This window comes from Natator depressus, chromosome 9 (genome assembly GCF_965152275.1).
Source record: "Natator depressus isolate rNatDep1 chromosome 9, rNatDep2.hap1, whole genome shotgun sequence".
Classification (NCBI taxonomy): domain Eukaryota; kingdom Metazoa; phylum Chordata; order Testudines; family Cheloniidae; genus Natator; species Natator depressus.
The window spans coordinates 3,869,356-3,893,392 of NC_134242.1; the positions used below are offsets into that span (position 1 = coordinate 3,869,356).

At 46.2% G+C, this 24,037-nt stretch overlaps 1 protein-coding gene across 3 annotated transcripts in view; it reads right to left on the minus strand.

Moving 5' to 3' along the window:
* The window catches only part of TP63 (tumor protein p63), a 106,994-nt gene that overhangs the window by 24,626 nt on the left and 58,331 nt on the right, over positions 1-24,037 (minus strand). The window lies entirely within an intron of this gene.

The following is a 24,037-nucleotide window of genomic DNA, read 5'->3' on the forward strand; positions in this document are numbered from 1 at the left end:
GTCGGAGATGGGCAGAGAGTCAAGGCTGCAGAATTTCGTGAGCTGTAAAGCTCCGTGCACGGGGGCTATTTGGTTTGCGACTGGGCATAGGCTGTGGATCCACTCTATTTATTTACTCTCCATGCATTTTACACAAAAGAAGTGTCAAGTCAAAGCTCCCCAGAGCCAATGCCGCTATGTGAAGTAGACCTGGCCTTTCAGTGACAGCTTGAACAAGCCTCGAACCCACAACCTTCAGGACTGTAATCAACCATCTTAACCCCTCAGCCACCGCACCTGAGAAAAGAAATAGAGATGGCCCAATTCTAACTACCCTGCATCCGAACAGCCTTGGGCCACAGGAGCATTTGAAAACCAGACCAGCATGCAGATCTGAACTGTCATCACATTTTGCAAGTGGGCTTCCTATCTCCCTAGTGGTCTGAAATGAAATCATGGACCTAAACACGCCTACAACTCGGAGGGTATTTGAAAAGGAGATCCCAGTCTGAAGTGTGCGAGTGGGACCCATCCCGAAGTATTTATTTATACAATATGCACTTCCCTCAGGGGCGTGCTAACGGTGACCCTATGTAGCCCCTCTATGGCAACCTTGCTCCGAGGATCTCAAAGTGCTAACTACCCCTCGCCGCAGAGAAGTATATCATCTTTTTACACGTGGGGAGGCCAGGCATAGAGAATTGAAGTGATTCGCCCAAAGAGAGAGACAGTCACCAGCAGAACCTGGAACAGAACCCAGAACAGAACTCGGGCAGAGAGTCCAAGACATGGGCCCTCATCAGTAGAGTACAGCTCCCTCTCCTGAAAGTAAGATGCATGTGGATGAGGAACACATCAGACTCCAGCTATGTTAGCTACAAATAAAACTATTACCCTCCCCCTTCCATCGGTGTGTCTGCCACAGTAAGGCCCCAGTTCAGCTCAGCACCACAGCACATAAGTCCCTTTGGTTCAGGGAGACTTCAGCAAAGCACAGGTGCACCCCACTATTATCAATGGATTTAAGCAAGTTCTTAAATGCTTAGTTCGCTCAGAGCCTAAACCCTTTTCTCTGGATTCTCTCCCTGAAGGTAGCGTCCAGTCTTCTCTGCTCCATGAAATACAGACACTCCCCAATTCCCTCCCTCCCAGACTACGTGACCACAACGGTTCTCCGGCCCGTGTTACGCAGGAGGTCAGACTACGTGACCACAATGGTTCCTTCTGGCCTTGGAATCTATGAAGTACAGAACTGCCTCCCTAACCACTTGAACCACAGAAATTCCTGGCATTCTCCCACTGACTTCTATTAATTTCTTATCGTGGAATGCGAGCAAAAGCCCCAAAGTGGTTGTTTTCTTTAAAATGTCTAACGGCAACAGCTCATCTACCTGCTCCCAACTGTTCAAACAAGGAGCCAACAGGTAACCGATGCCAGCTGGCCATCACATCCTGCCGGTACAGGAGAGCCTGGCACACATATGGGTAGATGGCTGGTCATGTGGCAGCAAAGGGATTAGCGACTGCTATTCGGGGGATTATGTGCGTTTCAAAGGTTACTCGCAGCAACATGCAAGAAAACCAGAGTCAGAAGAACTGGGGAGTAGGGGAAGTGACTCAAGGCCATCCCACTGCCCAGGAGTTTGACACCATTGCAGTCGAGGTGCTGCAAACGTTTTAAGTTTTCAGATTTTCTAAAATGTGAAGACAAAGTTATGCAATCTGTTTTATGTGCCTGCAGGCTAGAGATTAAACACACAAAGGATTTACCCAGCCTGCGGAAATGGAGAATGTGCCAAACAAAGACAGGTTGCGAAACACAAATCTAGACGGTGACTTATCAAAGGCTTCTTTTTAACCTGTAATTTCGTATTTATTCTTTTTTATTAAAAAGTAATTCCTTGCACAGTTAATTCACTGTTATTTTAGTCCGAATGCTACCGTACCATATCCCCAAGAAAGGAACATTTTAAAAAAGAGCCATCCACATTTTAAAATATCGGGAAGTTAAGCAACAGAATTTTAATTACGGCATCACTGCGGTACCTGTGTGCTGCAGCTCAGAATTTATGGAGTCAAATGAAGTCGCTAAGGTTTGCAAAGCCAAATAACACTAATGGAAACTAAGTGTCCAAATCCCCTAGGCAGCTTTGAAACCATGCACAGCCCAGCATGGTTCAATAAGAAGGATAAAGCATGTGCTGTAGGGAACAACATGCTAGATGTTTGTAAGTGTTTGGAGAGGTAAACAACAAGGAGGAGTCAGAGTAACAGCCGTGTTAGTCTGTATTCGCAAAAAGAAAAGGAGTACTTGTGGCACCTTAGAGACTAACCAATTTATTTGAGCATAAGCTTTCGTGAGCTACAGCTGACTTCATCGGATGCACTCATCCGATGAAGTGAGCTGTAGCTCATGAAAACTTATGCTCAAATAAATTGGTTAGTCTCTAAGGTGCCACAAGTACTCCTTTTCTTTTAACAAGGAGGAGGAAGAACTTCAGCTGATCCAGGGCAGGTACAAACGAGGTGTAATGGGTAACATTACATTACCAGCAGGATCTTTCAAGTCAGGTTCTTTGAGTGACTGCTGTTCTTTTCAAAAGGGAAATCTTAGCAATTTCACCCAGGAGAATCCCAGTGTGTATATGCACAGAGGGATCACTTTGATTTAAGAAATGCAGCCAACATTGGAGAGAAATGCAGCAGGTTTTTAACATGATGATTTAGGACAAAAACAAAGAATATTGCATCCATATAAAACTGGAGGGGAAAATTATTAAGCAGACAGAATCTACCTTCCCCTCATGAAACTTGGCCAGGTCACTGGAGATAATACCTTAACCTGTGCGACAATGTACAGCATCTTCTATGATGTGGATTGGAGCGTTAGATCTCATTTAATGGAACGAGTGACGGAAACTTGGAAAAAGTTCATTCCTCCCAGGAGAGGAGAGGCCCCCTTTTTAAGCAGCGATAATGAAGATTCTGGGGCCTGTTCTCACAAGGCCCCGAGTACTTGTCTCTGACAGACACAGGCTGGAGTTCAGCGCATCACAGGACCGGGCTGGGCATGACACTTCACACACCACATGCAGCTCCCAGTGTATAGTCTACTAATCTGTTCTTTGTTCAAGGCATCATCCGTGCACTGCAAAGAGGAGCTAGGAGCCACATCAAGAGCAGAAAGGCAAGCGGGCACTGGAGAGGAGAGGACAGGGAGGCTTACTGCTCCCTGACTGGGCCAGTGGTTCAAGTCTCACCAGGGCAGCACAAGGGATAGGACTCTGGAAATCCCAGCCAAAACACAGCATTCAAAGCCATCTTGGGCAACACGGCCCTTCAGCCTACAGTCACCGAGAGGCCACAGTCCTGTAAGCTCAGTGTAAATCTGTCCATAAAGTACCTGCTGTCAGATATTAAATAAAGGCCCTTGGCTTTTTTTCCCTGCCAAACCCTTTGTGGTCATTTGTAATTTGAGTCCTAACTCTCTCTATTGACACAATAGACGGGAACAGCTCGTTCACGGTGACTTCTAATCAGGTCAGTGATATTATTGCATCTATGTAACAGAGATATGAAATATATTTTTAAAGGAGGCTTGTGTCAGTGAAAACCTTGGAGACAGAAGCGCTCTGTGCATACACAGAAGATGTGTATATTTGGGATGAAATGGAAGACCTCTCAGGCAGATTGTGCACGAGCTGCAGCCGAATTGCTTGTGTGCCCAGTAACATCCCTGGTACACAAGGCACAAGGCAGGAACTGAGTGAAGCAATGGTCAAGCTGTTTTGAAGCACCTACATACCAATGCAAGAGCACCACTGCGTGCTGCAATACAGAGGTGAAGTATCACTGAGGCTGCAACATAAACAGCGTACTCAACTCCAGACACAGAGATGGACAATTTGGGGAGAGGTCACAGATGGTCCTCAAAAGTTACCAGATGGGTCCTGGGACTAGGTTGTGAGGAAAGAACTAAACATGCCATACTGGTCTAAGTGACAATGAAGGGGTTAGAAGTCTACAAAAAAGCATAAACATGAGAGAGAGAAGTTATTTTTCAGGATTACAAAGAGGTGTAACTGAGTAATGGGCTCTGAAACCAAGAAAGGAAATATCTGGACTTTGTTCCAATAGCTGTATTTGCTAGGGAAATAAATATCCCAATGGTAGTGGACCAGTACGTGCCCAGTTATGAACAGTTCGGCATGGGCTGAAAGATGGACTAGCAAACCCAGTTAAGACTTTTCATACTGTAATCTTTTCTTCTAGAACTGGCAGAAGCCAGAAAATTAAGCCAGAGTCAGCACTTCATCCTCAATTGCACTGTTGTTTTTTTGGAAGAAATTAATATCGTGGCATAAATAAGTGGAAACTGGCAAGTTTGGACCAACTTGGTCAGATGCTTTACAAGGTCAATATCCTGGCTCCCTCGGATTACGTAATCCAAATGGCAGGATATGCAGGTAAGAGTATACCAATGAAACTGACTGGGAGGAGAATACTGTAAGTTAGCTTTGCTCAATACACTGGCCTGTCATTTTGAAGCACGACAACTGTTGTTATCCATTAATGGGAACAAGAGCTGAACCAACCCCACAGCCCAGGGAGCAAACCCTGAACACGCCGGAGAGAAAATTTCTGTTCCATGTACAGAGCAGACAGTTACTTAAGACAAATGCGTTAGAAATACAGCCCAGCTAGATGCCCTCAGCTGAGAGAGAATGAGAAGCTTTGCTTAGCCTTTTCTTTGGGGTTCAAGCTCCGTGTGTCATGTCCAAATAAGCAGACTCAGATTGCTAAAAACAACAGTAAATTCTGCTCTTTGACTAATAATACGTTTTAAAGGAAAAGAAAAAACATTCCAATGACTCCAGCCCTGCCCTCACCACCTGCCTGAGCAGACATACTATGTTACACACTCTTGGCATCCCCACTGGTAATTCAGTATCACAATGCGTACACATGCCAGCTCACATCAGCCGACACCTGTCTGATTTCTCAACAAGCCCCCTTCTCCTTAAGGTGGGTAAACAAAAGGTTTAAAGAAAAACCTTTCAGCTCCCAAATGAAGCAATTTCAGCTAGGTAAAGGAAGGGTCTCTTGGAAGGAACTGCTCTGTTTGTGCAACACAAGTCGCGTGGGCTTTCCATAGAGTAATGAACTCCCAGGCAGAACTCTGATGCAGCAAATCCCTGACATGCTGCTTTAATTCATAGATTCCCAGGCCAGAAGGGACTACTGAGATCATCTCGTCTGACCGCCTGGATAGCACAGGCCAGAGAACCTCACCAAAACATTTCCACACCCATATCTTTGAGACAACCATCCAGCCTTGATTTAAAAATGGCCAGTGATGGAGACTCCACCAGGACTCTTGATAAGTTGTTCTAATGATTAATTATCCTCATTATTAACAATTTACACCTTATTTCCAGTCTGAATTTGTCTAGCTTCAACTTTCCAGCCATTGGATTGTGCTATACCTTTCTCTGATACACTGAAGAACTCACTATGAAACATTTGGCTCCCATGTAGGTACTTACAGAATGTGATCAAGTCACCCCTTTAACCTTCTCTTTGTTAAACTAAGGAGATAGAAAACCTGCCTTATTGAGATTCTGGAGACTAATACTTTAATCATTCTCATGGCTCTTCTCTGAACCTGCTGCAATTTGTCACCATCCTTCTTGAGTTGTGGGCACCAGAACTGGACACAGGATTCCAGCAGGGATCACACCAGTGCCAAATACAGAGGTGAAATAACCTCTCTACTCCTACTCAAGAGCTCATTTATGCATCCATGGATCCCATTAGCCCTTTTGGCCACAGCGTCGCATTGGGAGCTCAAGTTTAGCTGATTATCCACCCCCATAAGTCCTTTTCAGTCACTGCTTCCCAGGATTGAGTCCCCCATTCTGTAAGCATGGCCTACATTCTTTGTTCTACATGTGCATATTTACATTTAGCTGTATTAACAGATCGCTGTGTGTCAGTGACCTGTCCTCCTTCATTATTTACCATTCCCACAATTTTTCAGTCGTCTGCAAACTTTATCGGTGACGATTTTATGTTTTCTTCCAGGTCATTGATAAAAATGCTCATTATGTAGGGCAAGAACCCATCCCTGCAGGACCCCATTAGAAACACCCCCAGTCAGTGATGATTCCACATTTATGTTTACATTTTGAAGACTATCAGATAGCCAGTTTTTCATCCAGTTAATGTGGTGCCATGTTAATTTTATATCGTTCTAGATTTTTAATCAAAACGGTGTGCAAATTAAATGCCCTACAGAAGTCTAAGTATATTATATTGAACACTATTCCTTTTGTCAATGAAACTTGTGATCTTAAGTACCTCTTTAAGGTCCGTCTCAATTTCCAAGCTAGTCAAGTCCCTGTGGCCCAGCGGGCTTCTAAGTAAGAAAGGGGCTCACCCAACACCAGGAGTGCCCATTGTTAATGCCGAATACTTATGAATATGAATAGAATCTAGGATGCTAGCTAGTGAATATAAGATCCTCTATCTTCAAGTCCCTTTCACTCAGAACAATAATGGTTAAAAACAACTTACAACCTTCCCCCAGCAACTCACTTTTTAGTAAAGCTCATTTAGTTTGGGATTAATTTTAAGTTGCAAATTCACGACCCCGCTTGCCTGCAAGTTTTCCACCAGTACACTGCAGCTGAGACACTGTCCGAGAAATAGGAAGTCCTCTGTCACCAGAGGGGAAACTGAGTCTCTCTAAAAAGATAAGGAGTACTTGTGGCACCTTAGAGACTAACCAATTTATTTGAGCATAAGCTTTCGTGAGCTACAGCTGACTTCATCGGATGAATGCATCCGATGAAGTCAGCTGTAGCTCACGAAAGCTTATGCTCAAATAAATTGGTTAGTCTCTAAGGTGCCACAAGTACTCCTTTTCTTTTTGCGAATACAAACTAACACGGCTGTTACTCTGAAACCTGAGTCTCTCTGTTCTGCTAGCTGCCAAAACACACACTGCGTAGAGAATTTGGACACATGCATTTTGCAAATTCAGACACATGCAAATACTGGGTTTCAGCTTTTTAATTTTTTTTTGATCGTTTGTTCATTAGCAACACACTCTGCTAGAAGCTTAATTTCCTATGTGCAAAAGCGTTCCAAGGAGCAACGCCAAAGGTTACACAAACAGATTCCTAGGGAATAAATGCAAACGGCTTAAGAAAAGCCAGTTTAAGTAATTCTGACATTAGAATGGTGTGGAGGGGAAAATCCCTCTTAACCCAAAATAAAATCTACAGATTATCTGAGACCAAAGCCATGTTTGATGGCAAGTGCTTATAACATCTGCCATTCACCAAATATGTATGAACAAGATGCTTGTGAGCTAGTCTGAATTCAGAGCCTGATCCAATAGAAGCTCAGTCAGAACGGGGGAGAATCACATTGGGTTTCCCATGAGAATTCACACTCAGCATTGCTGCAAGATCAATCCTATAAACTCAGGAGATCCTTGTCTTGACTGCCAATGCTGTTGCTGCTTTGGGTACAGAAAGAGCTGTATAAAGCCAGGTTCCATTCTCCGGAAAGAGAAGGGAGACCAGGGCTTTCTACTAAACCTGCCCTTCCTACTGGCGAAGACGCCTGCTGCATTCAAAACACTGAAACCAAAGTTGCTGCTCAGTGGCCATGTGTCCCGCGCACAACACACCTGAGAGCCTCCCCCCAGGCAGGGGCTGAGCCTGAGTGGTCACGGAAACCAGGAAAGCTAATGGGAGCTGAGGGTGCTGATCAGCAGACCCTATGTGAGGAAAAATAAGACAGTGCTTTTGGAGGTGTGGCTCCTCACGTCAAGGGAGAGTCAGTGCTGCCCTTCTCTTGCACTCTCCATGCACTTTGCAGACCATGCTGAAAGAAACCTAACATACTTGCAAAGGAGGAACACATCACCCTCATTCTGGCATATGGGGAAACTGAGGCACAGAGAAGAGACTGTCTTGTGCAATGTCCAGCCAGAAGATCACCCTTTTCCCCTCAAAATTTGTTGGAATAAGACACTGTGCAGTGCCTAGGCACAGGTGTATTCACTGCATAGGCAGCTGCGGAGTCTGCGTGACCGTGGAGAAAACCCCACATCCTCGCATTGACACACAGGATGTGAGGGGGTGTCTCTGAACTAAAGGGCTCCTTTGCAGTTCAGCTTCACTGTAACTCCCTTTACCGAGCACTCTTCCCCCCCTGCTCCCCACTCCTCTCTCTCGCTCTGCAGACTGCTGGTTGCCAGACATGTACGAATTGCGCTGATGAGCTATTAAAATCCTTCCTCCAAGCGCTTTTCCCCCCCAAGAGCCGCAGCCAAAGGCCGCCTGTTGCCACCTGTCAGTTGCAGGGATTAATTACCTGAACGGGGCTGGGAGCGGCGCATTCTTCCCCCGGCCGCGCCCACTAAAATGTTGACATCAGGCAGGTGGGCCTCATATCTGTGCTGTCTGCAACCGTGAAGGGGGGCTTGGCGTGGGGGCGGGGGAAGAACGCAATTCCACAGGAGAGAGATGGGGAGCGTTTACACTGCAAACCACAAGAAGAAGAAGGGAGGAATGTGTCACAGTAATTCTTTGTTCCCTTGGGGCACGACAGCACTAAATGCTCTTAACGCTGGACTGGACTCCAATGGCAGCTGCTCCACCTTGGAAGCTTTAATAAAATAAAATAAAATAAAATAAAATAAAATAAAATAAAATAAAATAAAAAAAGCCGGCCCGCCTAGGTAAAAGGGGATGGGGAGGGGTGGCTGGGAGGAGGAGAATGGAGAACTGTAGCCTCCAGGCAAGAATTCAGAACTGAGTCGGGTGTGTTGGGTTCCCCCCACCCCCTCTGAGGGATCAGCTAACCCTTTACCCATTTCTCTGTCTGACACTTTGGAGCTGCTGGGATTTCTCACTAATTATATTTCACCTCGCAATCACTTGCAGGAGGCAACCAGGAAAGAAAAATATAAGCAGGGTGCATACAGAATACACAATGGGATCACAGTCTCTCGATTCTGGAGGACTGCGTGTCTGAGTGGTACCCAGGATCGCTGGAAAGCGTACCAGCAGGCTAGCTGCCATGAGAGAAGGCCACTCTGATCCCTGGACGGGGATCCTGAACTCCCCGAGTTATGTACATTTCCAGTCCACAGATAGTCTCAACCCGGAGAGAGCACACAGCTGGCCCCTCTGAAATTCAGTCTCTGAATCCACACAACTAAATTATTATTATTATTTAATACTTTCAGCAGGATTCTCTGCTTTCTTCAACTCCATGAGCGAAAACACTGGAAGATCAATCTGCCACTATACGTTCAAGAGTGGAGGACTTGGCAATACTTGACCCCCCGACCCTCCTAAACTGAATGCTACTGTCCTTGGCTCTTGCTCGTATAAATTCATTCAAGGACTTGTGCTTGGAGTCAGCGGAGATGGAATACTGGACCAGCTAGAAGAAAGCTCTGATTCTGCTCTAAACATCCACTGTTCCAAACACGGTGAAGGGCAAAGAGATTAATTTCCAGCCCTGTGCAAGGCACTCCCTTCCCTCCTGGGCATAGAGAGCTGACCCCATTGTACACGCTTATCTGCCACTCCTCCCCGCACTGAATACACATCCATCCCTAGTCTTCCCATGTACATAATACCTGCTCCAGGTCCCACTTCCCTAACACAATCCTAAACCAACATGGGCTGGTGCTGCAAGCAGAGAGAACACAAAGACTGACTGGGGGTCACTGACCCGTACACCAGTAGAAAAGCAGAAATGTCTCCAAGCAAACTGAAGTTGATGGGAGCTGCGGGGAGCTCCCCATTTTGGGAAAAATCAGGTCACTTCTTTAGGTGTCTATATATGGATTTAGACTCCCAACTTTAAGATCTTTAAAGTTTTTGAACGTTTTGGATACAATATATTGGCTGTAGCAGTACTTGTATGCTTAGTTGTGTCAATAAAGTGATGATGATAGAAACTGAATTATGCCATTTATCGTTTTAATAAATATTTGCAATCCAATTCAAAAGACTGACATTTGAGGTTTTTATATTTCATTTCGACTTTGTGAACAAAGCCTGATTTCATCAAAAGCCTGAGAAAATTTTAGGGAGCTGGCTTGAGAACAGGGTTCATTTCTGAATGAAAGAGAGATGAACCCTCAAAGGAGTCTATTTTCAAGCAAAAATGCCCAACTTTTGGACATTTTTATTACAAAATTTCATGTTGGTAAAGATCTATTTTCACATGGAAATGTGTGAACGTGTGACTTTTCACAACCTTCAGTGCAAAAATCCTGAAACATACATTATGAATAACTGCGTGAACATTTTCACAACTTTGTACAGCCCTATAGTGTTCAATACAGGTCGCACTGCCCAAACATACTAATGCAATGTTATGATTGCTGCGGAAAGCCGTAACTTTTCCATTTTTTTTGGTTTACTTATTTGAATTCTTTACCTTTTCATTAATGCATCTCTCTCCTCTTTTGGAATTATTTTTTTAAAGTTTTTAAATTTAAATTAAAAAAACTTCATGCAACCACTCAACTTATCACAACCAACCAATCTACCCTCACCCTGGACATTCTGCTTGTATGTTGCGTCCATTTTCACTGTGTTATCTGGCTCTGTCTTTTTAATTGCAGGCTCTTTGGGGTAAGTACTGCATTCTCCTTTGAGTCTGGAAAGAATTTAGTACATTTTGGGCACAACCACTGTCTAAAGAACAACATAGATGAGATACATCATTTCACATGGGAAATTTGTGCAGAAGAGGGGGTCCTCAATGAACTGAAGCTGAAGACAATGGGCCAATCCTGCAGTCCTCCCTATACAGACAGAATGCCCATTGACTGCAGTATCTGACCTGGTGTTACTAAATACAGTACAGGAATCTCATGGCATTAAGTGATTTCTATAGTGAGATTTTTTTTTCTTACCCCAAAATTAAGAAGCACCCCCAACATATTCTTGCATCTAGAGTTGCATACACAGTATGAACGCTAACTCCTGGCCCACTCAGGATAGTGGTATCAAGAGGACTCAGCCACTGGCTTGACCTCTAACATACATGGCTTTCTGAAAATTACACGCTCACTCAACCACAAGTTATAGGCTGGATGCAGGAATCACAGAGTAAAATTTTCCAGCCTGTATTATTCAGGAAGTCAGATTAGATCATATGGATATACAGGGGTTTTGTTTGTTTGTTTTTTTACAGGGTGGATATTAGATCATCCATCTCTCAACTGAAAGCATCCTAAGTCCTTGAATCCGAACAAGGGTCTGCCCAGATAGGACAGAGTGTTAAGTCCCACCAACTTCAGTGTGGCTCTGCACAGGGTCAGTCTGCATGGATCTGAGCACAGGATTGCAGCCCTGAGCTGATTTTTCATGTTATCCTACAGAAAGGGTCAGGTCAACAGGGAGCCACAAGTCAGGGTCTGCAAGAACAAATCTTCACAAAGCCCGAGACAACTTTCCAAGCCCCCAGGAATCTCAGTAGCTGTGTGCCCATGTAAACCTGGAAGGGAAACGGACTGCAGGCCAAGGTGAAACTGCTGTCCTCTCAGCGTGCACCACAAAAGCAAGATGCTGCAGCCAAGCAGTGAGCACACTGCACTAATGGTGGAAAGCAAAACCCAATTTGACGTTCAACCTGACAGCACCCCGTTAGCTGCGAGGCTGCTCTGCACTGAGCCTCCAGCAGCCAATACTGATAACCATTTCCTTCCCACCTCCCGTATTTATAAATATGTTTTACACACACCGGCCACTCCCAATTAGCGCTGGGGATCTTCCTGTGCAATTGGAGCCACTGCTGCGTAATGGGAAAAGTGAAATTCATCTTGAACATGCCGCAATCTTTCATTTATCACTCCTAATGCAACAGAATTAAAGACAGGCAAATCTCTGTTCAAAACAGCACACTGAGCCTATAATTTTCAAAGGAGCCTATAGGAGTTAGGCCCCAAATCCTACTGAAATAGGAACTAGCGACCTAACATGAGCTCCCTTCCAACACCCATCCTTAGGGTTCAACTGAACTGTATAGCAGCTGATACATTCTAAGTTACAGGCAGCCGTGGTTTCATTAACTCATCCTGCCAGGCACGATGTTGAGCACCCCTGGATGGCAAAACATCATTAACTGCCTCTTGAATTCCCTTCAGGCCATCACATGCACCAGCCTGACTCAGCATAACAGGGTAGGCAAGGCACACGGGAGTACTAGTGCCTTAGCAGAATGATTATCTGGGTTCTGAGCCTGCTCCCAGCTCTGTATCCGAGCCCCTCCCCGCTATACACTGCTTTGCACGTGTGAGACACCTTCTTTCACATATTCATAGATTCCAAGACCAGCAGGGACCATTGTGATCACCTGGTCTGACCTCCTGTATAACACAAGCCATAGAACTTGCCCCCAAAAAACATCCAATCTTGATTTAAAAATTGCTGGGGATGGAGAATCCACCACGACCCTTGGTAACTTGTTCCAGTGGTTAATTACTCTGACCATTAAAAGTGTACAACTTATTTTCAGTCTGAATTTGTCTGGCGTCCACTTCCAGCCACTGGATCGTGTTAGACCCTAGATTGAAGAGGGTCTCTGCTAGATTGAAGAGACCATTATTAAATGTTTGTTCCCCATGTAGATACCTACAGATTATAATCAAATCACCCCTTAACCTTCTCTTTGTTAAAAAAGAATAGATTGAGCTCCTGTAGTCTATCAGTATAAGGCATGTTCTAACCGTTTAATTATTCCCATAGTTCTTCTCTGAACCCTCTCCAATTTATCAATATCCTTCTTGGTGTTACTTTAATATATTTGCTACTTTATTTTCATTTTAGTTTTAAAACAACTCTCACACTAAGGTGACAGATGCAGTGACTTATTGAGCATCAAAAGTGTGCAGTGTATCCCTACTGAAAGATTATATACTTAAATTGTCAGCTCTTCGAGGCAGGGACCATCTTTTTGTGCTGGATTTGTACAGCACTCCAGACATTGCGGTCCTGATCCAGGACGAGGGCTTTTGGGTTCTACATCAATACAAATAATAAATAATGACAAATGTCACCAACCTTGGCTGCTATTCTATCAAAAGTGAGGTTTTACAATAGTTAGATTTTAGCACAATGCTCTCTGGTTAATTTTAATTATTTTAATAATTTCATTTCCCCCACTACCTCCAAAAACAAAATCAGAAAGACGAATTCCCTGTGAAATAAGTAAATAAAAACAATGTGTTCTAATATTTTGGCAGAATGGGTATGCTGGCACAGTGAGAATTTAAAACATTTAAGAACTGGACCAGAAAAGTCCCTTTCATTACTGAAAGTTAATGAACAGTTCAATTTCATCTGACAATCTGTACATCAAGTTTCAGAACACGTAGCACCTTTTGGAAGGGAACCGGAGCAGCAGTTTGGGAGAGGTTTCTTTAAAATCCCATCTCATTCTTCTCCCCTGTATACTTCCATCTCCCCCAAAAGGTCAATCACTGGTTCAAATCCATCCAATAGAGAAGCAGGGTTGCTGCAGGTAAAACTATGCTTATTTCTTTACATTAAAATACAAACTGTTTTAGTTGCATTGAGAGATTATCTGCTGATGAGGACACAGACAAGTCACTCAGGCCCTGATCCTGCAGACACTAAGCACATGCTTAACTTGAAGTGTCTGTGTAGTTCCTTTGAAGTCAGTGGAGCTACCAATGTGATTACAATTAAGCACGAGAGTATTTGCAGGATTGGGGCCTTGGTTTAGAAAGGTCTGGATTCAACCCCCATTCACAGGAATAGGAGTCTTTCAGCAGACTTCAGTGAGAGTGGAACTGGGGCCAAATCTAGAAAAGATGTGCCCAGAACAGTTCACCCACTCCCTACAACACAGGCGAGCTACGGCTTTCAAAGCCATGCTGCACAGAACAAGCACAGAATGCCAACTTCTCAAAATACTGAGACCCAAAACTGTTTTGTTCAGAGACTGCTTTAAGCCAGGCACATGATAACCATTTCAGATTCCCTTCTCCCATGCACCGAGTGCAGCTGAGAAAGCGTAAACGTTCCATGCTCGTCTAATACGCAGCTGAAGAGGTTTCAGGTTTGCTTCTTATTTTTGTCCAGATCGTGCTTGTTTCAGGTTGCGTTGTCCAGGCATGCTGCATCATGCCAGTGGAGCTTCATGGTCCGTCCTGCCTGAGGAAACACTGTCTGAATCACCTGACATCACACTTCCGAGCAAGTATTTTTTCCCCTCCTTAAAGGTACAAAAGTGGTCATTAACCCAGGCTGACAAATTGAGACAGCGAAAAGCAAAGCAACTCAGAATCACTGGGTAAAAGAGGCGGCAAGAAAGAACCAGAAGGAAAATAGCAGCACATACAGTCTTTCCACTGACTGACTATTTCTGCGCACACTTATTCGGGAGAGTGCTCAGGAGTAGCGAAGCCAAGGCACAGTTGAGTGGTCCTGTTGGCCACTGGGTGTTGGGATCACGGAGCTGTGCAAGGCTCTGGGGTTAGTTTGTGCCAGTCTACCATTCATCTGGGTCTTGACCTTTGAGATCTGAACGTGGGATCAAAGTCAACGCAACAATGCAATGCAATGCAATGCACAACTTTGCCAGCTGCACCTTGGTTTGTTGTTTTGGGACCAAAATAGGTTCCATCCTCAAACCACAGATCCACCCTTGTCGACTACTGTACGCACACGCAATAGAAAGATTAACTGTTATTTATTAGCATTGCTGTAGCGCCTCTGATCCTGGACCATGACCGCATTGTGCTAGGCGCTGTACGGCCACATCAATCCACATGCCTATTTGAAACGCTCTGCATAGAAGACAGCGGTACAGACCGAATCTTGCAGACCCCTGCAAAGCTGGCCTGAGCAGTGCTTTGTAGCAGGAGTTGAATCACAAGTTCTCTCTGACGTCTCAACATGAAGCCCATGATCTAGTGGGCCGAGCAGAAAACAAGAAACTAGGAAGCCCACCATTCTAATCTGGGTTCCGACACTCACTACAGCTTCCCTATCTGTCGAATGTGTTTACCTTCCTCCAAGGGACTTGTGAGGATTAGTGTTTCCAAAGCATCACTAACGTGTTTCCTATTACAGTACTGCTATTCTAGAGGGAGACCAGGCCAGAGGGGAGACCAGGTTATTAAAAACGGTGAGTCTGTCCCAGTGAGCACTAGATGCCATCTTGGTTTGACAAGGAGCCCAAGGGTGCCCCAGCCCTGCAGAGGTACCCCAACGTACTTCCCAGCAATACCCCGGAAGGCAGGGCACTCGGAGGGGTTGAATGTTACAGCCAAACTCCCAACTTCTACTGCACGTAGCACGGCTGGTTTGCTTTAGTCACACATCCGGGCTATCCGGGCTCCAAGGATACCAACAGCTAACCGCTAAGTCAGGCGACATCCAACAACGGTGGCAGAAAAGTGCAACACCTGCCCCAACAGCCAAAGCGGAGTGAGCAGTGTTGTGCCCTGGCACACAGAACAGCGCCAGGCCAAACCCGAGCGGCGCTGCGACCCCAGGCACCAGGTCTTCACGCCTGGAGCGGGGAGCCAGGCCCAGCCTCGCGGGACAGGAGCTGCTGCTGCTGCTGCACGGTAAATGCAGGACAGGCTCGCTCTCCAAACCACATCCCCACCTGGGCCTGCCCTCCTGGCCGGGATTAGAATAGCAGTGCCGGGGCAGAGGATGCTGCTGCGGGCGGTCGGTGCCCCCTTGGCAGGGGGAGGAAAACGTTGGTCTATGATTTTGGAGCCTAGGCGGGTCATGAATAAAAGACCAACTGCCGCTGGTGGGTCGCCTTACTAAAAAGTTTGGGAACCCCTGAGCTAAGGGGCGGCTACGAGGGAGCCTGGGCCGACAAAGCCTGCTGTAAAAGAGTGCAAGGCAGCGGAGGGTAGAAGCAGGCTGGGGGGCTACCTGCAGAAACGCTCCCTGGTAGCTGCTTTCCTTGCTGCCCCTGCCCTCTCCCTCTGCTCCCTGCCCCTCGGGAGGGGAATTAGATGGACTTAGACTCTCCCTAGATTCAAGGGCCTGATTCCGAGGTGCTGGGGAAGGAAGAGGCTGGTTTGAATCGCATGTTGGTTACGTGGGGTCTAGAGGGAGTCAATGTGGGTGTAATTAACACCATCTTTGGGTCCCTTTAACAGGCAAGTCAGACTCATTTACACACCCCTGGCCCACAATTTGAATCCTGGGCACATCAGCTCCTCTGTCATGTTTCGTGTCTTCCCTTCTCCAGTAAATGATTCAGAGGATCAGCTTTCAAGCAAGTCTGTTGCAAACTCTTAGCCTAGCCGTATACTACCGGGAGCCTGATGCCTTGGCATCACCAGCTCTCTGGTTACAGTGTGCCAGGCACTGAAAGATGCTGACAGGAGCGCTTTTTGCAGACTGCTAACAGGGGTTAATCTTATTCAAAAGAGGGGATTCTCAGGCTGCTTGCTGTCTCCAGCTAGCATCAGAAGCTGGTGGGGATTGATGAAGTAGGACATTCCCTCTCAAAAGCTGACATGAACTCATCGGATCTTGAATTTGTATGTTTGACAAAACAGAGTAGCTCGGGCCTACACAGTCTCTCCCCTAGTTTGTTTATCAGGTGGCATCACACAGAGGTACGGGTTTCTGTAGAGTTATAAACCAAGGGACTCTGGCATACACAAACCCAAGCCAGACAAAGACAGATGCACCAACCTGAACCACACTGTCTAGAATGTGGTTCTATTACTTACACGCAGTCACACTCACAACATACTAGGGGCTTTCTAGACAGAGGAAGCTACTGTCTCTGCCCCTACAAGCTTGCAATCTAAAAAACTTACAGCAGAATAGGCTTCAGCGAGGACTGGGTTAAGCACCAGGTATTATAACTCAATGTTACACCCTGAAAATGAGTTTCATATTGCCCTCTAGTGGCTGACCCACTACAGGATTACAGCCTACTATTAACACCACCAGCTCACGGAGTTACACCTTTAGCTCATTGGCAGGGGTCTGTGCTGGGCCAGGGGCCGAAGAACCCAGGTGCAAACCTTGCTGATGAACCATCAGGGAGCGGTTACGTCCACAAATAGATATCACACCAGCCAACAAAACCATTTCATGTTTCATTAGCACCAAAGGATCAAAGTCCCAGAGGGGAAGGTTCTGTGATCCCCGCCCCGATCCCTGAGTCCCACCCTTGATCCATTTACTCCTCTTTTTTTCCCATTTATTCCACCCGAGGGGAATGTGCAGACTCCTCTCCAGTTCCATGCTGTAACAAACAAGAGTATTAATCACACACACAAAAAGAAAAAAAAAATTAAATCCATCAGGCTTTCGAGGCTGTGGCAGGGCCAGGAAAAGGCATAATTAGGGTGAGTAATTTTCCTGTTCACTTCAAACGCTCCTCCCCCCAAAAAAACTAAGATGAGGGTAGTTCCCATCAGGCAACGCTTTGGAGCAAGTAGCAGCGTCCCCCATTTCTCCATAAATGCTGCAGGCCACAGGGCAGAGGCAAGTCCCAACTGAGCTCTCGCCAGTAGCAAAGCTGCACGGCGCCTCTGGTCTTGTCTTGTGCATACCTTACAAGTAGCATCACGTCTTCTATTTCGCTGGCAGCGCACACATGAGCGCCTTGTTCCTTTGCTTTGACTTCAGGAACAGCAAGCCCGGAGTGTGCACACGCACCTGCTCTGAGAGCGGCGATTTCCTCCTGTAAATCTGAAGCATTCCATAGGGTAGCATTTCAGCACAGATTTATGGGCCTCCTTTGTAGAAAGGTTAGTCCTCAGCATCTTCTTGTTCCTGACAGAAAAGGTGAGCAGGACTCCTCTACCAGAGGGACGCTGGGTTCTCACTGAATTTCTGAGTTGCACCTTGTTCTCCATTTGAAACCAAGTACAGGTAACAACAAGTTTTCTCCACATGAGCCACCAGGGCCAGTCCTGTTCCCTGATACATTATGCACCATTTCCAGGATTATGTCTATGCAAATCCTCTCCTCTTCCTGCTACTTACAGAGTGTTTCATCAATCATTCAACGGAACAGCCAATAATGCTACCCTGGCTAGGACGTATTGAACTGGGGGAGGAAGAGGACTGGAAGCCAGGATGCCGGGGTTCTAGCTTAGGGTTCGGCCACGGATTCACCATGCGACCTTGAGCAAGTCAGTCAGACAAGTCATCCATGTCCCGGTTTCCTTACCGGTACTCCCCTTCTCTCACATGGGCATTTGTGAGGCTTAATGCTCCTAACCTGCTTTGAGATCCCCTGAAAAGGATCCTCTACGGAGGGCAGTCGTTATAATGGAGCAAGAATTTTACTACTCTGGGAGGGGAGGGGGTGCAATTGGATATACGCGCACAGCATCAAAACTAAATATACCCCTTTCTGCCAGGACACGTACATTCCTGACCAATACCGGGTGTTTGTTTTGAATGATTGGAGGGGAGGGGGTGGGGGAAAATCTAACTGGGAGCTATCCACAGCTTTCAAAGAGTTCTAGGAAAGCAGCAATGGATTTGGATGCAAATGATGTCAATAAAACAGCTGTGATTCTAATTGCTGTTAACCTTGCAGAGACCAAGTTAAACGCTGGAAAGTATTATTTACACAATAGAACTCGGGGGACAGGGACGGACGGTGAGAAGAGAGGACTAGGATGTGGAGAGTAACCAGGATTGAGACCTGCCTTGTCAACAGTATTTTCTCCAAATGCTCCCCCTACCACAAGAACCCAGCCAAGTACAGCCCCGGAGTTAGCTTTAATTGATGTGGTTTCTCTGGAAACTGCTTTCAGAGCCAAGACCTGATTCAGCCCGGTACGCAAGCAACTACAGAGCTTCAAGCAAGGGAGCAGCCCAGCTGACTTCAAAGGGATTATGCACATGCTTAAAGTCACGCACTTGCTTAAGTACCCTGCTGAACTACGGCCTCAGCTCCCTGGGCACTGTGGGAAACACCATGTTTGTAAAGAATCACGTTCAGGGACCTAGTAACCTTAATCACAACTCCTGCCACATCCCTGCAGCTGCTGGGCAGACCACCAGGTCACGCCTTCAAATACCTTGATTGACCAGTCAGTCAGTGGAGTGTTCCCCATTTCCTTGTCTCCCTGAGATAATGCATGAAGCCTACCCAGTCCCAGGCCCACTCCACACTGTACAATCAGGAGAAGCAGGGGGGACCATGGCGACTGGGACATGGAAAGCCACACAGAAGGATGACAAGTGAGATTTAAGGCCTCAGATTATACCAGCTCCATGGGCAGATTGCTGCATCACCCTACTGAATGCAACAGGATTCTACAGGGACGAAGGGGGCTGCCTGCATGGATCTGTTCGTGGGGAAATCAACTCGGCACATGTCAATTCAGCCAGTGCCTTTGCCTCCGAGCACTGACAGAGGGAGATCCCCAAATTCGTTCACCCCTTGAAATCATTTACTGAATGATCTGGGCCTTGGTTGGAATCAGAACATGGATTTTTAGCCATTTGCATAGTTTCAGTTGGTCCTATAGATCACATGAGGTCTTTCGGTTATCCCCATTGGACGAGGGTTAAACTCTTTGAAGCAGGTTTCTGGTGCAAATCTCCAGGGCTGCGAATCTGAAATTTGCTTTCCAAGAAAAACCACCAGAGGGATGATGGAAACAGCTGCACAGCTTGAGAGTCCCAGCAGCGCTCCCTGTGCAGATTGCAAGCTCTGGATGGATCAGGGTGTGCATAATTGGGCAGTCAGGGGGCAGGATCGCCCCAGTTAAAGTCATTTTCCCAAATGAGCAGCAGCCCTTGCCATTGAACAACAAGGATGGGAGGTGGGCAGCTTCTTGGGAAATGACCCATTTAATCAGATTTCTCAATTAAGGGAGGTGTACTATAATTGTGGATGGTTATCACATCCCTCCAGCATTTTGATTTCATTTTGTGCTCTCCTCTGTATTCCCAGTAATTTATCAACATCTTTCTGGCACTGAGAGGTCCCACGCTGAACACAGATAAACAAAGACAATCTGAAGTTGCAATGCCAGCACAAATAATTAGCTCATATCCTTCGATATCCTACCGTCAGCAAGGCTCACATCTGGTGCTTCGGAGGAAGCCTCCATAAAACTCAGAATGCACAATTATTAGCAATGCTGTACATAAGGGAAAACTGACTCCTATCCCCCTAAGCAATCAGTCATATCCCAATGCATGAGCTCTGAGCATCCCTCTATCTGTCTCTTAGCTTGCAGAATTATGAATATCATTCAATGGCAATGCGCCTGTCAAGCCTTAAAACTCCAGCTAGTTCTGGCCATTGGAATCCCCATCATTGGAGGTTTTTAAGAACAGGGTGGACAATCACCTGTCAGGCATGGTCTAGGTTTCCTTGGTTTTACGTGACAGCAGGGGGAATAAACTAGGTGACTTCCTGAGGTCCCTTCCAACCCTACATCTCTAAGACTCTATGACTTGCAGCTGGGCATTTAATATGCCACAATCCAGACAAGAGACTTTCTGTGGGACAGTCTGCCACAAGGTCTGCCATGATGGTCCATAAACCAATTGGGGACCAGTTAAGTTGCATCCTCCCGATCCTTCTATCCTCAGTCCTGCCCCTGCACTCCACTAGCTTTACACCTGAGTGGCACAAAGGAGTCAGATGGGATTTTGGGATCTGGATCTCAGTTTTTCTGAAGAGCTAAGCACAAGGATGACGTAGGATGAGACGTACCTGAACCTTGCTGAAACGTACCAGAGGCACATAAATGCAGCTCTGCTATGGAGTGGAAGGGAGGTCTCATTCGAACTCAAAGCAGTCCCTGCTTGGAAGGGCTTACAATTTAAAGTACAGACAAAAGACATCCAGTGGGTACAAACAAATGGGACAACAAGATGATTATGAACAGTCTGGTTAGCGGCCACAGTATACCAGCTGCCCAGCATTAGAGGGCATGAGTTATTCTTGGGGGCCCAGCTAGACTAAAACAGTTACCGCATTTTTTATTTAAAATGCAATTTATTTAATCTCTAGTCAGATGCAACCATCAAAGGCTCTCTTCCATGGCATGCTGACAGCTGGCTCCAAACTTCTGCATCTTTAATCCTGTAATTAGCAAAGAAAAATGTGGCCTTGACTCCCTAAGCTAATTTTCTGCATGGAACATCCACTCCTGCAGGTACAGTTTGCAGCTGCGCAACATTAGCTGCTTGTGGAGTCAAGAGAAAGCGCAGGCACATTCTCGACTGGGGCTTTGCAGGTAGCTCTGAATGGAATCCCCTTGCAAGGAAAAAAAGGGGCTTTTTCAAAGCGCTAGTATGGATTTGGAGGGGGAATTAAATGATGGCATTTGGAAAAGAAATTAGAGGCCGGAGCTCAGGTAAAAGGTGAGGCTTTGGCATGCACTGTAGGTGTGCGGAGGAGGCCTGCGATGGGCAGGGCTTTCCCGGGGGGGGGGGGGGGGGGGATGAGAACAAAGCCCATAATTTTAGCAAGTGGCAGATGCCTCCCAGGGCTCCATGCTCAAGCCGCCCTGTGCTCATTTTTGCAAGGGAGGCTCCAAAAAGCAAACGAACAGGAAGGCCCACACTTTTGGAACCCCCTTTGCAAAAACGATTTCCCCAGAGATAGGCAGTGCTGTTGCTCAAGGCACCGTCCCAGCAACACAGCTGTGAAGACACAGGGAATGAAGGGAGGAAAAGCATTCTGAGGGAGCACAGGAGATGCGTACTGGGGAGCAGCCTGAGCATCTCTACAGGTAAAGGGGACCAAGACCCAGTAACTGCTGCTCTCCTCAAGCCATAGCATGGGGTTCTCTTAAGCCTTTTGGTGGCTTGCAAGAAAATATAAAGCTTCCTGGGGTCTGAGGAGGACCCTTTGCAAGAGGATGCCTGGCAGAGGCCGACAAATGCATGTGACTGTGGGCGTGAGCATGCATGTGCACACACACAAGAGTGCATTCATTCCAAACACAGCAAGTGTACTACAGACGAGGCCTGGCCACACTGCCGTAGGAGGGGAGAGGCTCTTACGCACTGGATTTCTTTAACTCACCGGCACATCATGGACTTTGCAGAGCACCCATGCTTGGCTGAACAAGCCTTTTTCAGGAGCTACAGGATCCAGCGCTAGGAAACCCAAACTCAGGGGGTCAGATTCTCCATTCCAGCACACCCACTCTAGGAGGGGCTGCGAGAGAGGGAAGGAGAGAAACTTTACACCAATGGGGGTATTGTACGTTGGACAAAATTATAGGTGGATTAATAAGCTTTTAAAATTGCGGCTGCTGAGCATTCATTCTGTATTTGGTTCTTACTGCCCGAACAGGATCATGGTCAGCAGCATGTGAGAAAGTGTGTATTTCACTAGGAGTCCATGTCCTAGAGTTTTGGAGACTTGACCAACGTTATTCACAAGAATGGCCATACTGGGTTGGACCAATGGTCTATCTAGCCTAGTATCCTGTCCTCCAACAGTGGCTGGTGCCAGATACTTCAGTGGCAGTGAACAAAACACGGCAATTATCGAGTAATCCATCCCCTGTTGTCTACTCCCAAACTCTGGCAGTCAGCGGTGTAAGGACACCCAGAAGATGGGGCTGCATTCCTGATCATCTTGGCTAATAGCCTTTGATGGACCTATCCTCCATGAGCTTACCTAAATTCTTTTTTCAGCCCAGTTATAGTTTTGGCCTTTGCAACATCCCCTGGCAACGAGTTCCACAGGTTGACCGTGCATTGTGTGAAGACGTACTTCTTTTTGTTTGATTTAAACCTGCTGCCTATTCGTTTCATTGCGTGGTCCCTGGTTCTAGTGTTATGTGAAGGGGCAAATAACGCTGCCCTACTCACGTTCTCCACACCAGTCATGATTTTATAGACCTCCGTCATATCCCCCCTTAGTCGTCTCTTTTCCAAGCCAAACAGTCCTAGCCTCTTTAATCTCTCCTCTTAACGGAAGCTATTCCATCCCCCTCATCATTTTTGTTGTCCTTCTCTGTACTTTTCCCAATTCTGATATATTTTGTTTTGAGATGGGGTGACCAGAACTGCACACAGTATTCAAGATGTGACTGTACCATTGTGATATTTAGTGGCATGATGATATTTGTAGGAGAAAAAGAGCCTGGAGCCCTGGGCCTGGTTCAAGATCTGAGGACTGAACCACAGGCTAAAACACAGGCACTCCTAGGAAGCAACAGATATTGGATATGTGGGAGACCACACTCCAAAAGCTTAACCTAGGGACATCCTGGCCTACTACCACCTAAAAGGATCTGCTAGAAATAATGAATAGGGATGTTGTGCCCGAGACACCTGGAGCATGATACGAGGGGTGGTAACAAGTAGCTGTCATCAAACACATAAGATGGTACGAGAGTTCCTTGTCTGAGTCTGTAAATATTGGGGTGCCTGGCCTTAACCCTTTGTGTGGCCTTGGGGACAGCAGAAAGTCCAGCTGCTGACTGAACTGTTCCTTGCCACTGGACACTTGTGTTAGGGTACCTGTAACCACAGAGCCAGGGCGCTTGTATCATGAGGGCAATAAACCTGGTTGACTGCCTTCGTCACTGAACCGTGCCGGTGGTCCTTTCTGGGTAATATTATCAAGGTCTGCTGAACCAACTATCTGCATAGGGCTAGGACAGCATCCAGAGAGAGCACACAGACAACAATATTTACTATTCTACCTATCATTTTCCTAATGGTTCCTAACATTGTTAGCTTTTTTGACTGCCACACTGAGCAGATGTTTTCAGAGAACGATCCAGGACTACTTTAAGATCATTTCTTCAGTGCTAACAGCTAATTTAGACCCCACCATTTTGTATGTATAATTGAGATGTTGTTTTCAAATGTGCATTACTTTGCATTTATCAACATTGAATTTCATCTGCCATTTTCTTGCCCAGGCTCCCAGGTTTGTGAGATCCCTTTAACTCTTCGCAGTCTGCTCCGGACTTAAGTATCTTGATTAATTTTGTATCATCTACAAACTTTGCCACCTCTTTTCCAGATCATTTATGAATGTGTTGAACAGCACTAGT